The 10,000-nt window shown below is 48.8% G+C and overlaps 3 pseudogenes across 3 annotated transcripts in view; all 3 read right to left on the minus strand.

The window, feature by feature from the left end:
* Positions 1 to 2,117: 2,117 nt before the first annotated feature.
* On the minus strand, positions 2,118 to 3,629 carry LOC310796694 (coiled-coil domain-containing protein 112 pseudogene; annotated as a pseudogene). Its single transcript has one exon. The product of its transcript is annotated as a coiled-coil domain-containing protein 112 pseudogene (transcript).
* A 583-nt stretch (positions 3,630 to 4,212) lies between these two features.
* On the minus strand, positions 4,213 to 5,472 carry LOC310797139 (26S proteasome regulatory subunit 6A-A pseudogene; annotated as a pseudogene). Its single transcript has one exon. The product of its transcript is annotated as a 26S proteasome regulatory subunit 6A-A pseudogene (transcript).
* Positions 5,473 to 8,072: 2,600 nt separating this feature from the next.
* LOC310796696 (sperm-associated antigen 6 pseudogene) overlaps positions 8,073 to 10,000 on the minus strand; it is a 2,058-nt pseudogene continuing 130 nt past the window's right edge. Inside the window, exons 1-2 of the transcript in view lie at positions 9,507 to 10,000; positions 8,073 to 9,035 (exon numbers count right to left, since the gene is read on the minus strand). The exon at positions 9,507 to 10,000 is cut by the window's right edge and continues 130 nt beyond it. The product of the transcript in view is annotated as a sperm-associated antigen 6 pseudogene (transcript). The remainder of the gene's footprint in view (positions 9,036 to 9,506) is intronic.

Consider the following 10,000-nt stretch of genomic DNA (forward strand, 5'->3'; position numbering starts at 1 on the left):
TGGGTGAGTAAAACATCATATTTTAAGCTGGAAATAAGGACCGTGGTGTAAAAAAATGAAATTCTCCTTTAATCACTTTTCAAGAGTTGTGGCCCAGAAGTAGATACATTTATCTACAGCTGGCTACTGCGAGACCTTCCAAAACTCACAAGACACACTGGCATGTTTAAGAATGGTTGAGAAAGTGTTTAGGTATGTGTCCCAAAGCCTAAACTTGTTTAAAATGAGTCACTAAAATGTTGTTTTCAGGCAGAAAGACTACAGCATCTTCTCACTTTTGTTCATTATATTTTTATGGATGTAATGGTTGCTAGGCAACAGCAGCACTTCTGTGTCCGAAACTACAGAGAGCCTGAGTGGGTTTTGATTAAAAAGTCTTTGCTCTTCCCTCCCTCTCCTCTTCAAAACACACGACTCTTACTTTGCCTTTCAAATCTGCCCCAATTTTACTCGCTGGCCAGAGTTTCCTGTTGCCTTCCAGCAGACTATAATTAAAATAACAAGAAAGCTGTCATATCACCCACCATGATGTCATATCACCCACCATGATGTCATATCACCCACCATGATGTCATATCACCCACCATGATGTCATATCACCCACCATGCTGTCATATCACCACCATGCTGGAAACGTGACAATAAAATGACAGATTTCCTCTTATTTCTGTCTCCTTTCAGGCTCACTATACTTTGCATTTCATTCAATCATATTCTCCCCCGCAGAGTTCAAGAACCCAACCAGCACACGATGAGGACACTTTGATATTCTGATCTGTGATATTTATTCATATCAGAGGTGGAAATATACTGACAAATCCAAGCACTTTTTTCCTTCAGTTTTTTTCATTTTTCTTCCCCCTTCCGTCTGTAGTTGTATAATTTTATTTGTTGTCAATAAAGATTTAAGTGGAAAAAAATACGATAAAGTGAATCTGTCGTATCTTAGATCTGCGCTAAAGTACATCAGCATCTGAGGAGTGCTGTGATTAAGCGGACCGAATTGATGTGGACCTAAGTGGTGTGTGATCTGATCAGACAAGCACAACCTGTTCTTCAGATGCTGGACAATTAGGAGGTTCAAGTTTTGGTCCGCTGCCATCAGATTAAAGCTGGCCAAAGTACTCTCCTAACTCCTGTTTAACCATTTCTTTTTCACAGTTACTGTATAGTAAGTTGCTCTGAGGCCTAGTTCCTCATTGCGAGACTCGCGAGAATTTTGCGGCTCTAGAAGCTTTAGTTATATACAGTATATATTATAGCTATAGTTACATTAGCTACATTACATATCTCAAGTCACATCGTTGATATTTAAATGGTAAATGGACTGCATTTATATCGCGCTTTTATCGAAAGTGCCTACATTCACCCATTCACACACCGAAGGCGGCAAGCTGCCACGCAGGAGGGTGCTGGCGCAGCCATCAAGAGCAATTCGGGGTTCAGTGTCTTGCCCAAGGACACTTCGGCATGCGGCCTGGAGGAGCCGGGGATCGAACCACCGCCCTTCTGATTAATGAACGACCCGCTCTAACTCCTGATCCACAGGGATTATTGCAAAAAGTGTGCAATATCATATAAAATATAAGAATATCGGCCGATATAGGCCTATCGATATCGGAATTTTTGTACTCCCTAAAATATCAGTATCAGCCCCAAAAATCCAGTATCGGTCGGGCTCTAATAAAAACACTAAACTAAACTGTTTTATTTAAAAATGGCAACATGGTAGACGTGTTTTCTTCTATGTTTGTCCCGGGGCACCCAGCCATGTGGTCGCTACCGCCCCCTCTGGTCAGAAGCAATATAGGCCTATTGCAACAACAACCAGATGTGCCGAGGTGTTTCAAAAAGAAAAAAATCTAAAATCAAAAAAAAGAAAGAAAGCTGCAAAGACCGTTGAATGGTGTTCTTTATTTAATGTTTTAATTTATGTAATAAAAATTGGTGGCTATCTTGTGTTTTGATTTGAACTTGTTTGTATTGTACAAAGCAGTATCAAACAGCAGCACACACAAAATGCAAAGTCACAATCTGGTGTTGAGGTTCTGGTGCTGCATGATCACAGAGATGATGAGGTCCCCGGTCTTAATACATATCAGGACTGTCCAGTTTAATCACAGGCCTCGTCTCCAGCTGAGAATGGCTCTGTGAAACATCTGTATTACAGGAGCTCCTCCTCCTGAAGGTCCAATGTGTTTCATTCACTCTTCCCATCCCTTAGTGGGACTGGTCAGTCTGGACGACGAGTCTCTGTTGATGCGACCCTCCACCTTCTCCTTCATCTTGGTGACGATTCTCTTCTGCCTCGCCTCTTCCTGCTGCTCCCTCAGCTGCTTCACCTGAAGCTTTGCCTTCACCTTGTGAAGATCTCTTTCCCGGAACCGTTTGATGCGCATCGCTGCCTCCCTCCTCTTCTCGTCCATCTCTCTCTGTTCCTCATCTCTCCTCGTCCTCGCCTGCTTGTCCTCCTCCTCCCTCCTCAGTCGGCGCTGCTCCTCAACGGTCATCTTCAGCTCCAGCTGGCGACAACGCTCCTCCTTTGCGCGTCTCTTCTTGTGCATCTCCTCAGCTTGCCTGTGCTGCTCTTCCAGCTCCTTTCTCCTTCTCCTCTCCTCCCTCCACTCCTCCAGCCGCTGTGCCGCCTCCCTCTTCTGCTCCTCATCCCTGGGTTGCTGAGCCTGGGTCTTGGCCTCCTTCCCCCTCCTCTCCGTTTCCTGCACCTCCTCCTGTCTCTGTATCCTGGCCTGTTGCTGCTGCTGCTTGCTGGCCTTCCAGTGCTGGATAGCCTCTCTCTTCCTGTCCTGCAGGTAGTTCAGCTCCTGATGCCAGTCCTCATGCTGCTCAATCTCCTCCAAGGTTTTCCCAGGCAGGTACAGTTTGACTTCACTCCTGTAGGCTGGTCGCCCGTTGTGCTTGGTCCACACCTTGAGGAAGGCTTGGTGGTCACACTGGTCCCAGCACCCATAAGGGCCTCCTGTCTTCTGCATGAAAGACTCCAAGGCTCTTACCTCTGGAGGGAAGTCTCCATCTGGAGGTTTGTTCATCTTGTGGAGTTTGCTGTTCTTCACTGTTGCAGCAGCAGGACGTTTAGGGTCGGATTTGACATCAGCAAGAGTCCAGTTCTCAATCTTCTTCTCATAGGCAACAATCTGCTGACTGCAGATCCTCTCCTCCTTCAACAGCTCCTCAAAGTGTAAACGCTGGTCCTCCTTGAAGGTGGTGATTGAGATTTCCACCTCTGCCATTATTTTCTGCAGCTTTTCAATCAACTCGGGGGTTGACTCCACATCGCTCAGCTGTCTCTGAAACCTCCCCACACCATCATGGATCTTCAGCAGCTGCTTCTGAAGATTCATCTTCTCAGCATGTCTTTCTTCCTCAAGCGCTTTCTCATACTCCTCCAGTCCTCCAAACCCATCCTTCCAGCCATTCTTTCTGCACTGAGCTCTCAATGTCCAATCTTTCTCCAACATGTCAATCTGCCTCCTCATCCTTTCTGCTTCCCTGAGAAACTGTGTTGTATTCTTTTGGACCAGCGGTGATGATGCTGTGTTGTGCTGAGAACTGATGTCTGGATCTCCCAAGCGATGTTGATCATCGCAACGTTTGGTTGCTAGGGCGGCCATGTTTTTAGCGGAAAAAATAAAACGGCGGGGCGTTATTGCACTCGGTGGCTTGGGCTTGATCGATGCTCTGTTGTTGCCTCAGTGTTTAACCTCAGTAGGGAAGGATTTATGACATCACTGATGATGTGGTTATGACATCAATGATTTATGACATCACTGATGATGTCACATTGCCTATAACATAATCAGTGATGACATAAATCCTTATCACCGATGATGATGATGATAATAATATGTTTAAAATGCCTAAGTGGATGGGCTCGGGTGGCGGGCTAAGTCCTAGGTTATCATACCGTCAAAACAATAATACCATTTGTTTATTATATCGCAATTGCAAATCGCAAACATTGTCCACAATAATCGCAATCGCACCTTTTCCCCAAATCGTGCAGCACTATTATGTGGCCACGTACGACATCGGCATGGCCACTTTCTACATTCTTGGAGACATAAAGCCTACAGACATACAGACATATGGACAGACCCTTTTATTTGTATGCTACTACTTTTATTAACTCAGATTATCAGCTGTAACAACAGTTTACAAAAATCACAGACTAAAACACAGACACAGGCGGTGTTCTCAGGCGTAGTACTGCAGGTTCGCTTTCTTCTTAGCCTGGACCTCCAGGATTCCCTCCATGTAATCCTCGTGGTTCAGCTCGGTGGCAGTGCGGCGCAGCGCGATCATACCGGCCTCCACACACACCGCTTTGCACTGGGCACCGTTGAAGTCGTCGGTGCAGCGGGCCAGCTCCTCGAAGTTTATATCGGTACTGACGTTCATCTTGCGGGAATGAATCTGCATGATCCGAGCTCTGGCCTCTTCATTCGGTATAGGGAACTCGATCTTCCTGTCCAGACGGCCCGAACGGAGCAACGCTGGGTCCAGGATGTCCACTCTGTTGGTGGCAGCAATCACCTTGACCTGCATGTTGGGCTGAAACCCATCCAGCTGGTTGAGGAGCTCCAACATTGTCCTCTGGACTTCTCTGTCGCCTGCCTTCTCGCTGTCAAACCTCTTGGTCCCGATGGCATCCAGCTCATCTATGAAGATGATGGCTGGCGCTTTCTCTTTGGCCAGGGCAAAGGCGTCTCTCACCATCTTGGCTCCATCTCCAATGAACATTTGGACCAGCTGTGGGCCTGCCAACTTCAGGAAGGTGGCCTTGGTTTGAGCAGCACAGGCCCTGGCAAGCAGGGTTTTCCCAGTTCCCGGTGGTCCATACATCAACACTCCCTTAGGAGGCTGGATGCCCAAGTTCTCAAACTTCTCTTTGTGGTTCATGGGCAGAACGATGGCCTCCACCAGCTCCTGGATCTGCTTGTCCAGCCCTCCGATGTCACTGTACTGCTCGGTGGGGCGCTCGTCCACCTCCATAGCCTTGACTCTGGAGTCATACTCGGTGGGCAGAGTCTCCAGGATGAGGTAGGAGTCTTTGTTCACTCCGACCAGGTCTCCAGGGTTCAGCTTCTCCGCATCCACAAGGCCAATGATGGGCAGGAAGTAGGTCTGTCTTGTTGATGTCTTGATGACAGCGCACTTTCCTTTCCTCTGGGAGTCCAGGTCGATGTTGGCCCCGTCTTCCTCCTGGTCGTTTGGGTCCACGTCCAGAAGCTCGATGACATTAGACACCAAGTACGGCAGTGTTTTGTTCAGTTTGATTTTCACCGTGTTTTCCTTGATCTTATCCTTCATGGCCTGGAGCTCATGGGTCACGTGGAGCACCTCGCTCCTCATTATCTTTATCTCGCTGTCCAGGAGCCGCGTGCGCTGAACGATCTCCTCTGTGGACATTTTTAACACTTCTTCCCCGATTCCATCCTCATCCCAAACAGATGCCATTTTTGCAGTGCCTGTTCACACAGTCACTGTGTTGGACGTTCACTTCACTGGTTACACAAACTCTACCAGTTATACTTGTAGCCTCTGCAGGGAAGGATTTATGACATCACTGATGATGTCAAACATTGTGACATCATCAGTGATGTCATAAATCCTTCCCTGCAGAGATTTCACTTGTATAGAATTGCTGATGTCACCAGTGATGTCACTCGAGCACTCGATGATGTCATCAGTGATGTCACTCTAGCAATTGTGATGTGATCAGTGAGTGATGTCATCCGTGATGTCACCAGTGATGTCACTCGGGCAATACTATCTTACTACTAGGGATGTCACCATACCAGAAATTTAGTAGTGAAGTAGTGAAGCCTGCGTTAGTTCATTCAAGACATGGAAGTCATAGGCTACGCCCCAGCTGTAACCAGCTGACAGCCGCCGATTGGATCATCGTTTAACTATTCGCCAATCACAGCCATTCTCACAACAAGGCGGTCTGCATGGCTCAAAATGTGAACATGTTTCCATGTCTTGCTTAAGGTTATCAAGGACAATAAATGGTTAAATCTATGACGAGTGTTCTTGATTGAACCAATTCCAGTGAAATTCCACAATTCGATACCATTTCGATACCATGGTAAAAACAAAACAATAAATCCCTTCAACATACACTCATTATAAACATTTGCAAAAGTGGCATGTACTGTAGCATATTTTCTGATAACACGTGTTAACACGTCAATTTACGTTAACGTTAATATGAATTAAAACCCGCTCACCTAGAACTCTTTCTATAGTCGGTAGTATGTTCTCCCCCGTGCTGCTAGCAGGGTTGCCAGAAAACAGCTATTTTCCAGACCAAAAGAAGCGATTGTGTTTGCGTCCTCTGTATCTACGGTATATTGGGTATTGTAGAAAACACAGTATAGTCTAGGGTTGTCATGATACCAAAATTTTGACTTCGATACCGATACCAAGTTTAGTATCACGATACTCGATACTGATACGATACTCGATACAGATACGATACTCGATACCTAAGAAACACAAGGTTGATCACATTCACAAATTCAAGGTTTAGTAACACCCTTAACTATGACTGTGGGATTGAAGGACACCTTTTGAAATGTGACTCTCTGGTGTTAGAAGACCACCATATTAACTGAATGTTTCTGTATTAGAATAACTAACTGAATGTTTCTGTGTTAGAAGAATAACGCCATATTAACTGAATGTCTCTCTGTGTTTACAACGCCATAATGTAGGCCAGTGGTTCCCAAATGGTGTGCCTAGGCACACTGGTGTGCCTTAGGACAAGTCCAGGTGTGCCTTGGGATTTTGCATTATTGCAATTGCAAATGTAGCCTAAAAGTAGGGTTAGCAACGTTAGGTGCAACGTTTCAAATTAATTCCTAGAGTAATATATTTTGTCAAATTTTATTTGACATTAGTAAATAAAAAAGCATTTAGAGTGATAAGAGTAATAGAGGCTATTTTGCACCGATAGACTTAGGCTATATAGGTGTGCCTTGAGATTTTGTCGTGCCATTGGTGTGGCTTGGGCACAAAAAGTTTGGAAACCAGTGATGTAGGCTATCTCTATGCTCTCTTAATACAATATTTCTCTTTACAAATGATATAGCCATGTACATTGCACTCTTCACAATCCTGTGATATCAGTCAATGTTTGAGACAGGTCCTTTGCCTGTCTCATTGAAAATAGAAACACAATAGAAAAATATGAACTGCAGCACTGCCACAGCACACTGTAGGCTATGTAAGATGGCTCAGACTGAAAAGTTATTAATGTGTCTGTCCAGTAACACACGATAACATAGTAAGTTATTTCTTTTGTTGTGATACATTACAGATGTCACTCAAAGGCCACACTGGCGTGCTTTACCGACGGGTCCTGAAGGCGTCATGTGCAGGAGGCTGACTGGAGAGGATGATGCAGCCGCGAGTGTTTGTCTGCTCTCAACTCCGTGAATCTCGCTTTAATCTTCATCACAGCGGCTCATTACCCGCTGTACACAACGTGCACTAGTTCTGCACAAGCACTCGCGGGTCTCTCCTCCTTTTACCGACTCTCACTAATCTCACCGCTGTTTACATGCTTTTCCGACCGGCTAGCTAACGCTAACACGCTAGTTATACTTAGCTTAGCTGTTAGCTACTTTAGCTTAGCTCTCTCCCTCTCGGTAAGATTCATGTTCGTTACGCATAACATTCGTGTATATGGAGGGGGAGAAGTCTCCCGCTAGCCTAGTGTTGATGTCCAGTGTGATGCAGAGACACTGGGAAATGTGTGTTTATTTGTTGCGTCGCGTGTAACGTTAATTATACGAGGCATCCCGCAACTTCATTTTAAAAGCACAGCAACGACCAGTTAAAGTGATGGTACCGAACTTTGGGAACTTGCAATACCGAACCGTTTTAAATAAAAAGTATCAAAAAAGTATTGAAATTTCGGTATACCGTGCAACCCTAATAGTCACATTTTTAGAACGTTGGCAATCGACTTGGTACCGAAGTATCGGATCTCGTGACATCCCTAGCCAACAGTACCTGTCTCTTGAGCTTGGCATCTGGGTTGAGGATCATCTGAGCCAGGTGTTTGATGACCCCAGTGTGCACCACAGTCTGGGCCAGCTCTGGGGGTAGTTCTCCACCCGCTCCAGCAAAGCCTCTGAGTAGCCAGGAGAGTAGTACCTGACTATCTCCTCAGGGTAGCAGTTGTTGATGGAGTTGATGTAGTCCTGCAGGGCGGAGCCAGCCTCAGCCTGGATCTCCTGGACCTTCTTCAGCCCCCCGCTGCTCACAAACTGATGCCGTGCCTTGCTGTCATTAGGCAGCACCTTGCTGAACTGACACACCACGTGTTTGAGGATGTTCCTCGGGGCATCGTGCAGCAGAGGCTCCAGAGCCGGGAGGTGGGTGCACTTCTGCAGGATGCTCTTCAGAGCCTTCTTACTTTTGACCTGCAGGTCCTCAGAGCTGCTGGCGTCCATGTAGAGCTCAAGCAGTCGGGGCAGCAGGTTGGCTGTGGCCACTTCACGGGCGTGCTTCGGGGTGTGGCGCCCGATCTGACCCACTGACCAGGCCGCCGCAGACCTGATGTGGCTCTCCGTCTCTTCAGACAGGCACAGGGCCAGCTGGAGCACCCCCTTGGAGACAATGACAGCCATGGCGAGGTTCTCAGTGTGAGCCGCCACGTATCCGAGCATCATGATGCCCGGCAACCGCAGGTTTCCACGACAATCGCCCAGGTAGTCCAAAACTGCTGCTATGGCACCAGAATTCACAATCAACTGGGCCAGGTCAGGTGTGTGTTTGACCACCTCCTTCATCAGCGTGGTGATGTTCTTCCTGACGTATTCGTCGGGGTCACGGAGGCAGGCCAATGCAGCCGGGAAGATCTTCGCCTCCACCACCGTTTCTGCCAGGACCACAGAGTGCTTACTGATCTGGCTCAGTGCTGAAAGCACCTGCCTCTTGAGCTTGGCGTCTGGGTTGAGGATCATCTGAGCCAGGTGTGCGATGGCCCCGGTGTCCACCACGGTCTGCGCCAGCTCCGGGGTGTGTTTGGAGATGTCGCTGAGGGCCCAGGCCCCAATGCGTTTGAGGGCCACCTCAGGCTCCTGGAGGCACAGCACCAGGAGAGGAACCGCACCCGCATCCACCACGGCCTGGGACAGCTGTGCGTTGTGCCGTGCGATGTTGCCCAGAGCCCAGGCGGCAGCCTCCTTCCCCCCGGGGTCAAACCCCTCCAGGGTCAGGACCAAGGCGTCCAGCGCCCCGCACGACACCACGGCCTGGGCCAGCTCCGGGGAGTGTTTGGCCACCGCCCTGAGCGCGAAGGCTGCTGCCTTCTTGTATAACCTGTTCTGCGAGGCGGAAGAGTAGACGAGCTGCGGCAGGATGTCTCCCTTCACCACAGACTTGGCCAAGTCGTTGCTGCGGTCGGGGGTCGGGGCGTCTGGGTTGAGGATCACCTGAGCCAGGTGTGTGATGGCCCCGGTGTCCACCACGGTCTGCGCCAGCTCCGGGGTGTGTTTGGAGATGTCGCTGAGGGCCGAGGCAGCATTGCGTTTGAGGGCCACCTCAGGCTCCTGGAGGCACAGCACCAGTAATGGAAGCACACCCGCATCCACCACGGCCTGGGACAGCTGTGCGTTGGAGCGTGCGATGTTGCCCAGAGCCCAGGCGGCGGCCTCCTTCCCCCCGGGGTCAAACTCCTCCAGCGTCAGGACCAAGGCGTCCAGTGCCCCGCACGACACCACGGCCTGGGCCAGCTCCGGAGAGTGTTTGGCCACCGCCCCCAGCGTGAAGGCTGCTGCCTTCTTATAGAAGGTGTTCTGCGAGGCGGGAGAGTAGACGAGCTGCGGCAGGACGTCTGCCTTCACCACAGCCTGGGCCAGGTCGCTGCTGCAGTCGGCCAGCCGGCCCAAAGCCAGAGCCGCTGTCTGCTGCACGGTGGGAACCACGTCCAACAGCAGCTGCCTCAGCAGATACACCACATTTGCAC

Source organism: Poromitra crassiceps, assembly GCF_964638095.1.
Source record: "Poromitra crassiceps genome assembly, chromosome: 23".
Taxonomy (NCBI): Eukaryota; Metazoa; Chordata; class Actinopteri; order Beryciformes; family Melamphaidae; genus Poromitra; species Poromitra crassiceps.